At 46.7% G+C, this 14417-nt stretch overlaps 1 protein-coding gene and 2 pseudogenes across 1 annotated transcript in view; 1 reads left to right on the forward strand and 2 right to left on the reverse strand.

Annotated features, from left to right (window-relative positions):
• Positions 1–13653, forward strand: part of LOC119439914 (uncharacterized) — a 57879-nt gene extending 44226 nt beyond the window's left edge. The window contains exon 6 of the mRNA XM_049660286.1: positions 12684–13653. The gene's annotated coding sequence lies outside the window, so the exon portion shown is untranslated. The remainder of the gene's footprint in view (positions 1–12683) is intronic.
• On the reverse strand, positions 3505–5238 carry LOC125942143 (uncharacterized; annotated as a pseudogene).
• On the reverse strand, positions 5670–8744 carry LOC125942672 (uncharacterized; annotated as a pseudogene).
• Positions 13654–14417: the final 764 nt, after the last annotated feature.

A 14417-nucleotide genomic window follows, 5' to 3' on the forward strand; every position in this document is an offset into this window, starting at 1 on the left:
CAAAGATGACAGATGCAAACACAGGGCACAACAAACAATATACAGACAAATGGCAAGAACACACATTCTAATGTAGTATAAATTCACAAAGTGTCCACAATTATGTACAACACGAATTCTAAGTAACTGAGGAGGAAAAACATTTATTAAGAGAGAAAAAAAAACAAAAAAACAAGCAGGCGTCTTCCTGCTTGTGTTGGGAGGTGCCCTCAGTCCAGGGCTCCTGCGGCTCTTGCTGTCTCCCGGGCCCGCCGCACAAGTTCTTGCTGGTCACGAGGGTCCGAGCTAGTCAGCACGGCCTCCCACTGCTCGGGTGTGGGGTTGGGTATATGCGGGGCTACCTGTATTTTGGGGCATGCCCATGTGGTGTGATATAGGCAAGCGTAGTCGTTACAAAGGGGGCATTTGTACGAGTACAGTGCAGGGTGTATTGCGTGTAATCTGCTTAAATGGGGGTATGTGTTGGTTTGTAATTGTTGCCATGCTACTGCGTCTTCGCGTAAGAGGGTCTTGTGCGGGGGTGGGTATTGTCTGTTCAATCTGTGGTGTTCTAATATGGCGTGGTATTGTAACGGTACAAGCTCCATAGATGCTGCCGTATCCCTCTCTTGTGGCGCCCGGGTGGCATGAGCTCGGGCTACAGTGTGCGCACGCTGATTTCCACGGAGGGACTCGTGTCCTGGAGTCCATACTATTTCAACGTCGGGTAATTGAGAGGCTTGTTTGAGGAGTCGGGCGGCGATGGAAGATATTCTGCCTCTGGCATAACTACGACAAGCTGCTTGAGAGTCGGTAATAATTGTAGCGTGTTCTTTGGTTTGACTAGAGGCGATGGCTAAGGCAATGGCTGTATCCTCCGCTTCGAGGGTGTTGGCAGTGCGGACCGTCATCGAGACCACCTCTTGAAGGTTATTGTCGACAACACTGACTGCCATGGCTGCTTTTCAGGGGTACTGCGCGGCATCTGTGTATATGTTGGGGAGGTTACCATATCTTGTTTGAAGAGTCTTTGCGCGAGCTTTGCGACGACCGGCGTGATGTTCCGGGTGCATGCTTCTGGGGATGGCGGCTACCTTGATATGCTCCCGGATGTTGGGGGCCAGATTGATTGATTTTTCGTGGCCTCGGCCCTGTGTTGGGTAGCCTAGGCGCGCTAGGAGCTTCTTGCCTGTTGGTGTGAGGGCTAGGCGTTCTCGTTGGCTTGTGAGGTGGGCGTCTATGATTTCTCTTACTGTGTTATGGACTCCTAGGGCTTCGAGCTTGAGTGTGGCTGTTCCTGGTGGTAGGCCGAGCGCTTGCTTGTATGCTATCCGCAGAAGTATGTCTATTTGATCTTTCTCCTTGGGAGTGAGGGGAAGGTACGGGGCAGCGTAGGCGATGCGGCTGATTATCAGGGCCTGGACGAGCTGGGTGACGTCGTCTTCTTTCAGGCCGTGTTGTTTGGTGGTGATGCGGCTGACCATTCGCATGACTTGGAAAGTGGTATGCTTGAGACGTTGGATGGTGTAGGCGCCTCCGCCGTCCTGTTGTATGTGGAGGCCGAGGATGCGGACGCGATTTACTGTTGGTTTTTCTTTGCCGTCGAGGGTGAATGTAATGTGGGGTATTTCATTGAGTTTTCTACGGGATTTCTGTCAAACGACTAATAGTTCTGACTTCTCGGGGGAGCATCGGAGACCGCTGCTTCTTGCATAATGCTGGACGACGTCAGTGGCTTGTTGGAGTGCGTCTTGTTTTTCTCCTTCAGAACCAGTGGTGGTCCAGATAGTGATATCATCGGCGTATATTGCGTGCCTGATTCCTGGTATTGCATTGAGTTTATCAGGTAGCTTCATCATAGCAATGTTGAAAAGGGTGGGTGATAGAACGGCACCTTGTGGGGTTCCTCTGTTGCGAATAGGTAACGTCGGGGTTCTGAGTGAGCCAATGCCTACTGTGGCCGTGCGGTTGGTTAGAAAGGCGCGTACACAGTTGTAAGTATTACGACCACAGTTGGTAAGACTTAGGTTTGTAAAGATGGTACTGTGAGCCGCATTGTCGAAAGCGCCTTTAAGGTCTAGTGCTAAGATCACTCCGGTGTTGTGTGGTGAAATGTGTTCAAGGACTTGTTCCTTCAGTTGAAGAAGAACGTCATGGCTAGAAAGGTGGGGCCGGAATCTGAACATCGTTTCGGGCAGCAAGTCACTGGATTCTAGGTAAGGTTGAATTCGGTTCAGAATGACGTGCTTACCTAGGCATGAAGTCAGTGATATTGGTCTGAGATTTTCTAAGCTGGAGGGTTTGCCTGGCTTTGGAATGAGGATGATGTCCACGTGCTTCCAATCCGCTGGTAGCGTACCCGCCTCCCAATGATGATTAAATAGGTCAGTAAGAGATTGAATGGTGCCATCATCCAGATTGCGCAGGAGCTTGTTATTTATTTTCTCCTTGCCTGGGGTGGTGTTTCGTGTGAGTGCATGGATTGCTTGTTGCACCTCAGAGATGGTGATCGGCTTGTCCAGGTCGTGGTTGTCGCCTCCCCTGTACGTGGGAGGTTGTCCCTGTGTGGGTTTGAAATCTCCTATGTACCGCACCCTCAACTCTTCCAGGATGTCGTCGTCAGAACCCGGATGGTTGTGGAGGAGACGTTGAATTGTTTGCTGGCTGACTGCTTTGCTTTGCATGGGGTCAAGAAGATGGCGTAGTAGCGACCATGTTTTGGCCGTGCAAAGAGTGCCCTGCAACTTGTTGCATAGTTGTCGCCAGTTGTGACGGGTAAGCTCCCGAGCATAAAATTCTGCGGTTGCCGTAAGTTTCGCTATACATAGTCTCAGTTTCCGGTTATGTTTTTGGCGCTTCCATCTCCTAACAAGGCCTCGACGGGCGTCCCACAAGTGAAGAAGGTGCGGGTCTACTGCCGTAATATATGTGGTGAGTGTGATGTGTTTTGAATGTCTGTTTACGTCTTGCTGGAGCTCTCGTACCCACTGTTCGAGATCCGCAATAGCCCTCGAGGAGTAATCCGCTCGCTCTTTGCGATAAGCTATCCAATCTGTGAGTGTTATCTTTTTTATCGGGCGGCGTGCATGCGTAACGTACAATGTGGTTGCAAGGATGCAGTGATCACTACCCAGGGTTTCCTCCGTGTTGTGCCAGGTGGCTTGTTGTATCCCTTTAGTGAGGGTGAGGTCAGGGCACGTATCTCTGGAGACGCTGTTTCCTAGACGTGTGGGGTATGTGGGATCTGTGAGGATGGTGAGACAGTGCTGCTGTATCATATACTGGAGTGCAGTGCCTTGTGATGTGGCTGTCGTGTAGCCCCCTGCCTGGTGAGCCGCGTTGAAGTCGCCTACTATAAGGAGGCTATTGGTTTTGGCTATGGTAATCGATTTGGTGATCAAGTAGTTGAACTTGGCCTGCTTCTGCTTGGGTGGGCTGTAGATCTTCAGTATGACAAGGCTCTTTCGGCCTCTTTGGAGGGGTAGGATCTCAAGTAACTGAAAATTCCTGATGTAGCCACGCTGTCAAACGGTTCATAACCATAAATAAACTAATATTCACACAGAGATAAAACAAACACCACTGGTTTCTTTGCAAAAAAAAAGGGACGAAAAAACATTGAAAGTGCATATGTGTACAGTGACAATAAAAACAGTGCTGGATACAAACTGGCAAAACTGTGCTCCCAGCCTCACCATTTTAGCAAGACATTTTAATGTATAACAATGTCTCAATTTCTGATTTGCAGAAATAAGGAACCGACTACATCAACGTTAGCATCCTATTAGCCGTGTCTCAGCTTTAACAACTTTTTTCGTTGCATTTGTGCATCTCTGTCCTTGTTGAGCCCTTTAACATAGAACCTAAGCCTCAGCAAAACATAAAACTTCACAACTGACAGCCTTGTTGCTGATTCGTGTTCTGGACAACCAAGTTTTGGCAAGGTGACTGAACGAAGCTCACGGCCAAAGTCAGCTAAGCTCTCTTCGTGCAGGGTATACTTACTGAAAAAAGAAGTTAATGCATCCTCCATGCACATTACCGCTTTTGAAAGGGCATGGGTTGGGTACACTAGACCACCATTGTCGAAATGCGCCGTGAACCAGTAGTTAATATCCATGGTCGCCTCATTTTGCGTTAGGCAGAGACAAGCCGCACAGCTAGGGCAACAATTCTTCGCCACAGTCTTCCTCGCGACATAGCCAGCAACGTAGTATGTCAAAGCACTGTGACTTTTCTGTATAGCTAGAGTGGTCCCCTTGAGCCACAACAGAATCAGTCACTTTCTCGGCTTCATCGACCTTTTCTTTGTCAAACAGATCATCTATAGATGCTAAGAGAGTTTTTTGGGGCATGTTCTTAGATGAGGTTGGGCTCAGCAGTGCTTGTAGAACATCTGGTGCACAGTTTCCTCCCCTTGGGGATTTAGCTAGGTTGTAGAAAGCCATCAGATTTATGGTTACCAAGAACTGTGACACAGTTGGATGATCATTGCAGCCTGATGACTGCCTGATTACACCAAACAAGTTTTCAAGCTTGTCCTGACTCAAACGACATGTCATCAGGTACTTAAAGCTTCCAGTTGACCTTAAGTAGACCAGCAAGTCTAGCGTGCTCTTGATGGTTACCCTTAATCCGGCAGCTGTGCTTTCAGAAAGAAATCCACCCCCAACTTTTGTGCACTCTTCCTATTTGTTCAAGTAACCTAAAAACTCTTCCAAAAATCTCTCATGGCCACTCTTGGGCCTTAGTCCATTGCAGGTTGTTCTTGATGTCATTACACGAATGAGCCTGTTAAACAGTCGCAAAAAAATTCTCTGTTGGTTGCACCGAGCGGTAGATACATGGTACTTATTTTCTCTTTATGGAGAAAATCCCTTTAATCACTTCATCCCCGAAAAGTTGAAAGGCAAGGTCTACTTTCATTTTTTCGAAAGAATTTGGCTTTGTATGTGCAAGTGTGATGCTTGGCATTGACTTGAGTGTCACATGTTCGCAATCAGCTTTCCATGCCATTTCAATTATTTACCCGCCGTGGTTGCTCAGTGGCTATGGTGTTGGGCTGCTGAGCACGAGGTCGCGGGATCGAATCCCGGCCACGGCGGCTGCATTTCGATGGGGGCGAAATGCGAAAACACCCGTGTACTTAGATATAGGTGCACGTTAAAGAACCCCAGGTGGTCCAAATTTCTGGAGTCCCCCACTATGGCGTGCCTCATGATCATATAGTGGTTTTGGCACGTAAAACCCCACAATTTTTTTTTGCCATTTCAATTAGGCCACAGTGGACATGGCCTGATGGTGTCATTTAACCCTTGCTCACAAATCCATTCCTCACATTTTTGATTAAGTGAGAAAAATCAGACTCAAAATAGAGTTGCCTTCGTGAGTCAACTGGATGCTTCGTGCTGCTTCTCAGCTGATGACCAGAGACTGTTGGGAAAACAATGCAGCTCACTGTAATCATTTTTGTCACGAAGTAAAAGAGCTCCCAATGACGTGCACAGGTGAAGCATTGTGCTGCATAGCACTACTAGGCTTAGGCAAAAATCCACTGGTGCATGTTCCTACTCCCAAGCCTTGCATTATTTGCACACATGTATGTAATACTCATTTAATATCAATTGATTTGAAGGGTACACCACTATAAGAATCTCAGCGAGCTCACGTGTAGCACCAGAAAACTCCCAGCAGTCACTGGAACTTTTCTGGTGCTCGTTATATTATTGATCCAAAATAAGCTGCTGCATTACATTTATTGCTCAACATGTGTATTGAAGCTACGCATAAATGTCCACCGAATTTTTCTTCATTCTTATGTGGAGCGATTCACTTACCCTGTATTCCAAAAATACGCCACATGCTCCAGTTCCAGGTGGCCCCGTTGCAAGTTATGGTGTCCATATACAGGCCTGCTTGTTCCGCAAGAACAGTGCTTTCAACAATGATTTTTGCCAACGTGGGCGCCTTCACGTTGCCTCTTGAGGCGAACACACCAAGGGCTTGTGTCCAGCTCCCTAAGAAAGTAAAGTAAAAATGTTTCAAAATGAGCTACCATAACAATATAGTCTGCAATGATGAAGCTTACCTGTGAAAGGTTGGAACAGCACTAGCATCCCATGGTTGGCCAGGGCCCCTTTTTGGTCATCCGTGGTGTAATTTCCAAGCTCCACGAAGCCTTCAATGTCTCCTGAACAAAAAGAAGTAGGTTTTAGTTGTGGTTACTTCCGAATGAGTAAAGATTCCCTTTCAAGTGCAATGCGAGCTCGCACAAACATTATGTTGAACAAAATATTGAGACTCGCCAGCTGTTTTGACATTGAGGTGCTCCAAAAGCTTAATTTCGTCCATGAGGAGGCCCCCATGGGGGCTAAAGGTGTCCATGTCCTTTGTCTTCTCCTTTATGCAGAGAAAATACAGTGTAGACCGCTTATAACGTATGTCGCCGGAGTCGCGAATATCCGCACTATAAGCGGTACCGCACTATAGCCAAAGCAACAATTTTCAAGGCCCGCACATATGCAAAACATGTGCACCGAGCCGCCACGCGTATGCGACAGTCGAGGAATGTGACTAGAACGTTTGCATTCAATTGACAGTCGAATCTCGTTAATTCGAACCAAATCACGCGGCGGCGCCTCCGACCGGCATTGCTCCGGCACCGCCATAGAGTAAAAGCTTAGGAGAGACCCCTCAATGTCGTGCGCGAACAAAACAAAAAAAAAAAGAAGAAAAAAAGAAAAAAAAATATGCGGCAGAAATTTCACCATCTCTCAAATGGCAAGGTCGCCGATTCTGCGTTGCCCCGGAACATGCGTGTACGTGCCGACGTCTCAGCCGGATGAGCAAGTGTCCTGGCAGTGAACCAGTAAATGGCAGTGTACCCTTCTTTCTCCTTTATGGTTCTTCTACTTTCTAGTCGCGTGTTGACCTTGCACGCTGCGGCTACGGTGCAGAGGGAAGCAGCGGCGCTGTTCCAGGCCGGCCAACGAATCTGCCCACGCCGGCAAACGCCCGCTTCCCGATAACGGCAGAAAACGAAACTTTGGGGAGCTGGCGCCGGGCCGGCTCTAGCGGCGGCGCCTGCACGGCGAAGGGCGCGCACAGTGACAGTCGAAAGTGAGGGAGCTACGAGGGAGGGCGAGGGGAGCCACCAAAGCTGTGGAGTTGCCGAAGCGAAATCCACTTCCCTGCCGCCCTCCTCCCTCACATTCCACGGTCTCCACGTGCACTCTTCGCCGTGCTGTGCCGGCGTCACCCGCGAAGCGAGCGTTGGTTGGCGTTGGCAGTTTCGTGGCCCTCGCTCGCGCAGTGATATTTCACGACTCGCACTCAAGATTCTGGTTTCAGCCTCACTGGCTGTTCGTTCACACCACGTGCCCTTCTCCTCCACTTCGTATCTCTTTCTTCCTCGAGCACTCGTTGGGGTGCCCGTTTGAGGGGAGCGTTCGCCGTCTCCGCTGACTTCCGTACTCCCAGGCAGCCGCACTGTAACCGGTATTTCGTTTCCCGCAACTGCACTATAAGCGATACGTGTATACATGGAGTGCTATGGGAAAATTAACGGGAGTCTGAAAAGACCGCACTATATCCGGTCCTGCACTATAAGTGGTTACGTTATAAGTGGTCTATACTGTATTCGGATCCAGTCTAAATCCGCCTTTAAACTGCTGCAGGTATTTCTGTAGGCACGTTCATATTGGAAGAACAAATATGTTTTCCTTCGCAGGTGCTCATACAGCTTTGGGTTTCGCATTCTCATCATGATGCATTTAACAATATAGTCATCATTATTCATTCCCTTTGCCGATCTAGGTTGAGCAGCATGAAAACAGGTCTTAACAGCAAGCTGCTGCGTTCGAGGTAGGGACTTGATCTTCACTTCAACTGAAAATTTGCTGAGTGCCTCATTCTGTACCTTCATTTGTGCTACTTGCTGCTGTGTACCAGCCAGATTTCTTTTTGCCCTCTTCAGAGCACGAGAAATGTTGCTGCACTTGTTTGCCTTGCTGCAAGCTTCTTTTTCATTCTCCTCCTGCGCAGCTTTTTCTGTGCAAGTCTCTGTTGGTACTTGCATTGTGCACAGCTCTCCCCTTCTGATTCGGGGGTGAGGCGGCACTTTTCGGAAAAGTGCAATCCCCTGAAATGTTGTGTACTTTCCCGAGTCAGGTTTCAGGCCACACCCGCCACAAAGAACCTTTGAAAGCACACCGACTTATCAGTTATTCCGCTTCTACTTTTGTTGTGAGCACGTTCTTGCGCTTTTCATTCCCACAAAAATACACTGTAGCCGCCACAGTGCCGCGCTTGGACAAAACACTTCCAAACGTTACCATCCTTTCGATGTACAAAGTGGCAAAATTATTCTTCTCGGCCCGATAACGCGCATAAGCTACGGAGCCAGCTAGAGCTTCGGACAACTTGATCCATGTTGCAGGGATGCAAATCATGTCAAATGAATGTTGCACTTCAACACAGTACATCTGCTCCTGTGTGCGTCGGTTGTCGGTCGTCTGCTCAGCTGCTGGAGGCTCCTTGGATGCATTGCCATCGAGTGTGTTTGATGAGCAAGCATTGCTAACGTCTGTGTCTGCGCCGTGCCTTTGTCGTTTAGCGACAGGTTGCTCGCAAATGTTCCTCACTTTCCTTTTCGGTGCCTTTCTAGGCACAAGGTGCTTCAGGTAATCAACAAATACCGTCGGCACTGCGTCATGCTTTAGGCGTAGTCTCTCTCGGGCTAGCTTGTTAGCGACGCCATCCACCATCACTTTGAAAGTTCTCTAGATATAAATATCCTCAAAGTGGTTCTCACAGATGACACATGTGGCAGTCACTAAACTTTCGATCTCCCCTTTTGATCCCCTGTTCCCATTCTGCAAGCCGTGCAGGATCCGACGGCGCGCCGAACATTGATACCTTGTCCGGGTTCGACCGGTATCCGCTCCGACAAAGGGGCACGAAGCATGTCTTCTCCCTGCCCTGATGCTTCGCGTTTAGCATCATCAGTCGGTACAAATTCCACTCACATCGGCTCAAATTCTACTGCACAGAACCAAAGAACACCGCACAATTGCAGAAACACTTTCCACTAGGCAAAGGGACTGACGCAACTGCAACATAGACTGCAATGCGCCAGCCGCTGACACCACTGCTGACACCTTAATGATGCGCAGCGCCCCTGGCGGCCCAAGTTTGAAGGCAGCGCTAGCGGGGCTACCTCCTCTCATTGGAAGAGCCCTCTGGACGGCACACTAGCCAGTATATTCTAGGCACTATACGTGGTCTAGGCACTATACGTGGTCCTTGGAGCCAATCACCACTCACCATCTTGGTCACGTGTTCAAACTGGCCAATAGTGGCATGCACAGCGCATTTCATTTACCGTTGTTTTTTTCGTGACCGCTCAGCCAGCAATGTTGCCGACTGACGAATAAACAAACCCAGAAATGTGAGCTTTCGAACAATACCAAAATAGCGCTGGCAGAGCACGTAGTTATCGAGTTATGCGCGAAGGAAATCTGGCGCAATTTCTTCCCAATTTAGAGGGCAACGCTTGCGGACTCGCATCTTTAGGTCACGTTAACAGAAGAAATACACAGTATTTTGTAACCAAATTTCAGAGATAGGTGCGGAAGTGTGTCAGGAACGCGGAAATTCGAATTTTGGGCCGATTTTGGTCTCGAAGACCTGGGTCCATTCTTAAAGATGCATTTCTATATACAATATAGGAATACAGTGAAGCAGCCAGTGGTATCTCAGTTAGGCCTGTAACTATGTTTTCCTTATTATGGTAAGTACTAAAGTAGTCGGATACAGTGAAGAGATTTTTATGGCGCTAGCACCTAGCGGCATTATGTTTCTCAACCAGAAGTCGCCCTCAGGAAACCCGAAGTTGAGGTGCCTCCGAAACCGTGAGAATAATGAAAACCCATCTAAAAGGAGGTAATGGTTCAAGTTAAGAGTTGTATAGGATACATATGATATAGGAGCATAAGTTTAGTTAAAGAAAGGGCGAATAATTCGTCAGGTCTTTCTCATCATTAAGATAACTATGATCATCAGCAATGGCTCGAGTGTCGTCATCTTCCACAGCTGGCTCCGTTGCCGCTCATCATTCCAGCGTATAATTTCACTTCTCTTCTGTCGTAATGGGGAGGCCGTGTTTACGAGGGTATGAGCCATTCATTGTTCGTATCCTAACGCACGCTCCGCTGGATGCGTTAAGACACGTCAGTTGCTCTTTTGGGTGTGGTAGGAGAAGGACGTGCATTAACTTAAGGACTAGGGGCTAGCGCCATTAAAGACACTTAAAGGAAACATTAAGGTCGCCTACATTTTTTTTATAGGGCAAACATACTATTAATTGCTTTTCACACAAGTATATTTTGCAGTTTCAATTATTATAGTATGACATGCTGTGTTGCCTTTCAATAGCTCACAATACTATATAATATGAATCTAAAGTGGCACATTCTATTTCTGGGTATTCAGACTAGTGGCCTTGCTGTACTTAAAGCATTAGGACAACATAAATCCATGACAACTACACAACCATAATCCCTGTGCCACAACAACCATAAAAACTGAGCTTCAGTATTCTAACAGCTGTCATAAATGCATTTTGGCCAGTGAGTGCAATTATGCTTGCATGCATGTAATCCATTTTCATTTTGAAAGGAAAATAGTTTGACTGGTTCGTTCATAGCCAAAATTAGGGAAAACATTAGCATTCATTCTCAGAATGCGTTTTTGTTGTACTTTTGTGAGATTAAATTTTATGCCATATTTACCCTGTAGTTCACTATGTGTACATAGCAGTTCTTGGTTTTTTAATTTTGTGTCGAGGCAGAGCAACATGAAATTTTAATGTACATGCTGCGCTATGTCAACAAGCAAAATGTTCCCACTGTTTATTTACCTTTTCAATCCGATGAAACAGATTTTAGCCATGCATTTGCCTAGATTGTTTCAATCGAATTTTAATACCTAAAAAAATTTTTTTTAGTAGTTCTGCAGCTTAAGTGTCACAAATAACTGAGCAGTAGACTGTAGAGGTATCTTACATTCTCATGACATTACAGAGAACAGACAATGGCATGGCTTAGATCGACCTAATGATATGACAGAGCCTTCATTTCATTCAACATCATAAAAATTTATAATCAGCTAGTACTTACAAGGAGCGGACTTTATACTGGTCTCAACACAGGGTGGAATGTGCAGCTGGCTTGCAGCAGCAAGAAGTTCAATGCCTGAAAGAATTTTAGGGTAGTTTACTAGCAGCTTAACAGGACACTAAAGAGGATTACTAAAGAAGGTGATTCTGGTAAAATTTCACTCTCATTTCTATTCATTTAGCGGGAAGAGGTTAATTATTATTCGAGAAAATGAATGTTAAGCTTACTTTTTTTAATCTTTGTGTGAAAATATCAGCTCAGATATGTGACATCGTAACTTTGAAAGTATATTCTTTTACTTTGGCCACTGTGGATCAGCCAGATTTCTGAAAATTTGCTAGGCTGAGCCTTCAGTTTTTTCACAATTGGATGTAACCTGGCAGCCTTCTTTTTGGTGATAAGCAATCAAGTCGACAAAATTCATGCTGTCACAGCAACCTAGTGTGGGAGCTCCTGTGGAGCTAGTGCCACCCGTTTTTCATCGTTTATTGTTAACAAAGCCTCTTCTCAGAGTATCACGTTAACAGTGGCTCGTTTGGTATCACGGAATAATATTTAACTAATACAGCTCAACATATATTTTTCTTAATACTGTCTATTTAACCACAGTGTGACGGGACACGAATTTACTTGAATATGATGTGGCAGAGCTCTAACTTTAGTGAGAATCATACCAAAATGAGGATGTTTAGGACCACTTGGCGCTTACAAGGTGCAGACTTGCTTTCCATGACTGATGCCAAAATTTGCAAAGGTGGAAGTGCAGTGGACAGTGAAGCATCTGAAAGTTGCAATCTTCGAGTAATTCCACAATGGTATTATTGTTTTACAGGGCTTAAAGTCTCCCTTCAGTGGAGGGGGGCCCTCATAGGGCGGCGGCCAGTATAGTGCTAGCGCGCGCACACTCACGTACACTCACATATATGGAACTTTTATGTATATATCATCATCATCACCATATCCAGTCGACCCTGTGGCACATAATTTTAGACCAGCTATCACCGCGATTGGCCCACCAAAACGATGTAAGATGCTCCGCCCGCCCACTTGCAAAAATGTGGCTGACAGTGACAAGAACTTTATTTGGTCTTGAGAAACTTTGGCCCGGGGGGCGCCCACGATGGCACCGGGAGGCGAAATCACGCTGCAAAGTCATTTGCCCTTTGGACTGCCTGGAGCTGGATGCGGTGTTCGTCGCTTCTGAGGAATTCCTCCCACGGTTCCTTGGTGGCAGGTGTAGAGTTTTCTAGGGCTGGGCACACTCGGAATAAAGTGAATCGCAATAATAAATGTGAAGTGTTAAATAACCTGAATAGCTGGCTAGAATACAAGTAATATAAACAGACGGTGGACCTAAGAATATGGTTGCAATTAAAGCGAATAACGTACGTCGGTGAAGCGAATAAAGATAATTGCAACGCAGCCTAGTTTTTTGCTCCAACTGTTTCCTGTATGCCGGACAGGTATAGGCCCTCGATTTCAGTCTGCTGTTACATTTCGCTCAAAACTTTTCTGACTTCTTTGCAGATCCTCTCCACGTCAGCGATGGGCTCCTTGTGTCCGCCACCATGAGGAGATCGTTCTCTTTGACGGGAGGTTGGGTGCTAAATGGAGAAAAATCAAGCAAAATAAGCATGAATGGAATGTTCTTTTATTTGGCTTGTTGACTTAACGGTACTTGAACTACCGAAGCCATTTCAGCATCGTAGGAGGCCCTCCTGGCAGGCTTCTTGCGTGTTCTCGTCACGGCAATTCTTGCCTATTTTACTCATTTTGTCAGAATCATTTAACATTCAGTTAAAGACTAAATTTCATTGTTGCTGTAATGTATACAGTAACTCTACTAGATCCGATCGTGGCTAGCCTTTCTGGCTGTGGCAATGGCGCACAAGCTACAGAAGTTGTTGTCTGCTGCACTATGTCGTTACGGCGTCATGGTTATGGCATGTCGGAAATTTAAAGTATATTTATCGCAGCTGTGTTGCGCTATCGGTGCCAGTCGCTAGAAATTGTCTTGGAAAGAAACAGTGATATTAATAAAATCATTTTAAAAAGTCACGCTGCAGAGGTTTAGGCGATTATAGTGTCATCTGCCGAAAGAAAAAAAAAAGCGTATGCTGCACGCCACACTGCAACGCGCCGTCTTACATCTCGGAAGCAATGCACTAGCACGTGTGAGAGTAAGAGTGGTAAGGGCCTAATAAATAAATGAATAAAAAATAGAGTTTTAGAATTGAAGCCTCAAACGTTTAGGGCCCCAAAGAAATAGTGTCGAAGCCACTGTGCATAGTGAGTGGTCGTTTGGGATGCTGATTAGCTTCTGCATGCTGTTCGGCTGCATTTTTGCAAGATGCGCCTGACCAATATGTTGCATTTGTTACTGTAAATAAAGTGCTTATACATGCTCTGAAAAATGTTTGTTTGTTGCGGCCAATTTACTCTTATGCTTTGTATTGTAAGGAAGTGGTCTTGTGAAAGCGAGCGTGCACAAGTGCCGCAGAGAAACCATTTGAGATTGCACCACCATAATTACTGAACAAATTGCCTCCGAGCCAGGGGCGGATCCAGGTTTTTTCTGAGGGTGGGTCAGCTTCTGTCAGTGATGATAATGATAGTAATCTTTTCTATTTACCGAAATTCACCGTTTCTGTTCACGATAAACCTGCCCCTTATACGGCTAGTGCAACACCTATAGCGAAGCTGGGGCCGTATTCGGTTTCTCCGAACTTATAGGAAAAGAACGTTGCCCAACGCAGCCATGTGCTTGGCGGATGTACGTGTCTGATAATATGCCTAAGCCTGTATTGTTTCTGATTATAGAATCTGGGATGATCTGTTGCCGATTCGTTATAGGTGAGTAAGCACGGGTCCGTCCTTGGAGTTCTGTTGGCATATCTTGATTTCCTTAAGAAGCTTCCTTGTGTTCAGTTGAGACACCTTCGTTTGCTTAGGAGGACAAACGCTTCCGCTCCAACCCCTACGCTGGTTGTTTACGATATGCGAATCACCGCGTATAAAGACTCACGGCGCCACCTACAATAAGAACGATGTGGTGTAGTAGCCGGGAGCGCGAGCCAGCGTCTTTTGTTTCATGTTTTGCTTCCCACGGGACGTCATCCTTTTACACAAGGCGCGCATCTGCTCCTGCTTCTTTAAATGCCATCCTAGGACTGCGCGCTCGCGTTGGCTGCTGACGTCACGCTCCCCCACTGCGAAGCTGCGGCTCGAGGCTTTGCCCGCTCCGCGAGAACGCCCAATCAG

Source organism: Dermacentor silvarum, chromosome 1 (assembly GCF_013339745.2).
Source record: "Dermacentor silvarum isolate Dsil-2018 chromosome 1, BIME_Dsil_1.4, whole genome shotgun sequence".
Classification (NCBI taxonomy): Eukaryota; Metazoa; Arthropoda; class Arachnida; order Ixodida; family Ixodidae; genus Dermacentor; species Dermacentor silvarum.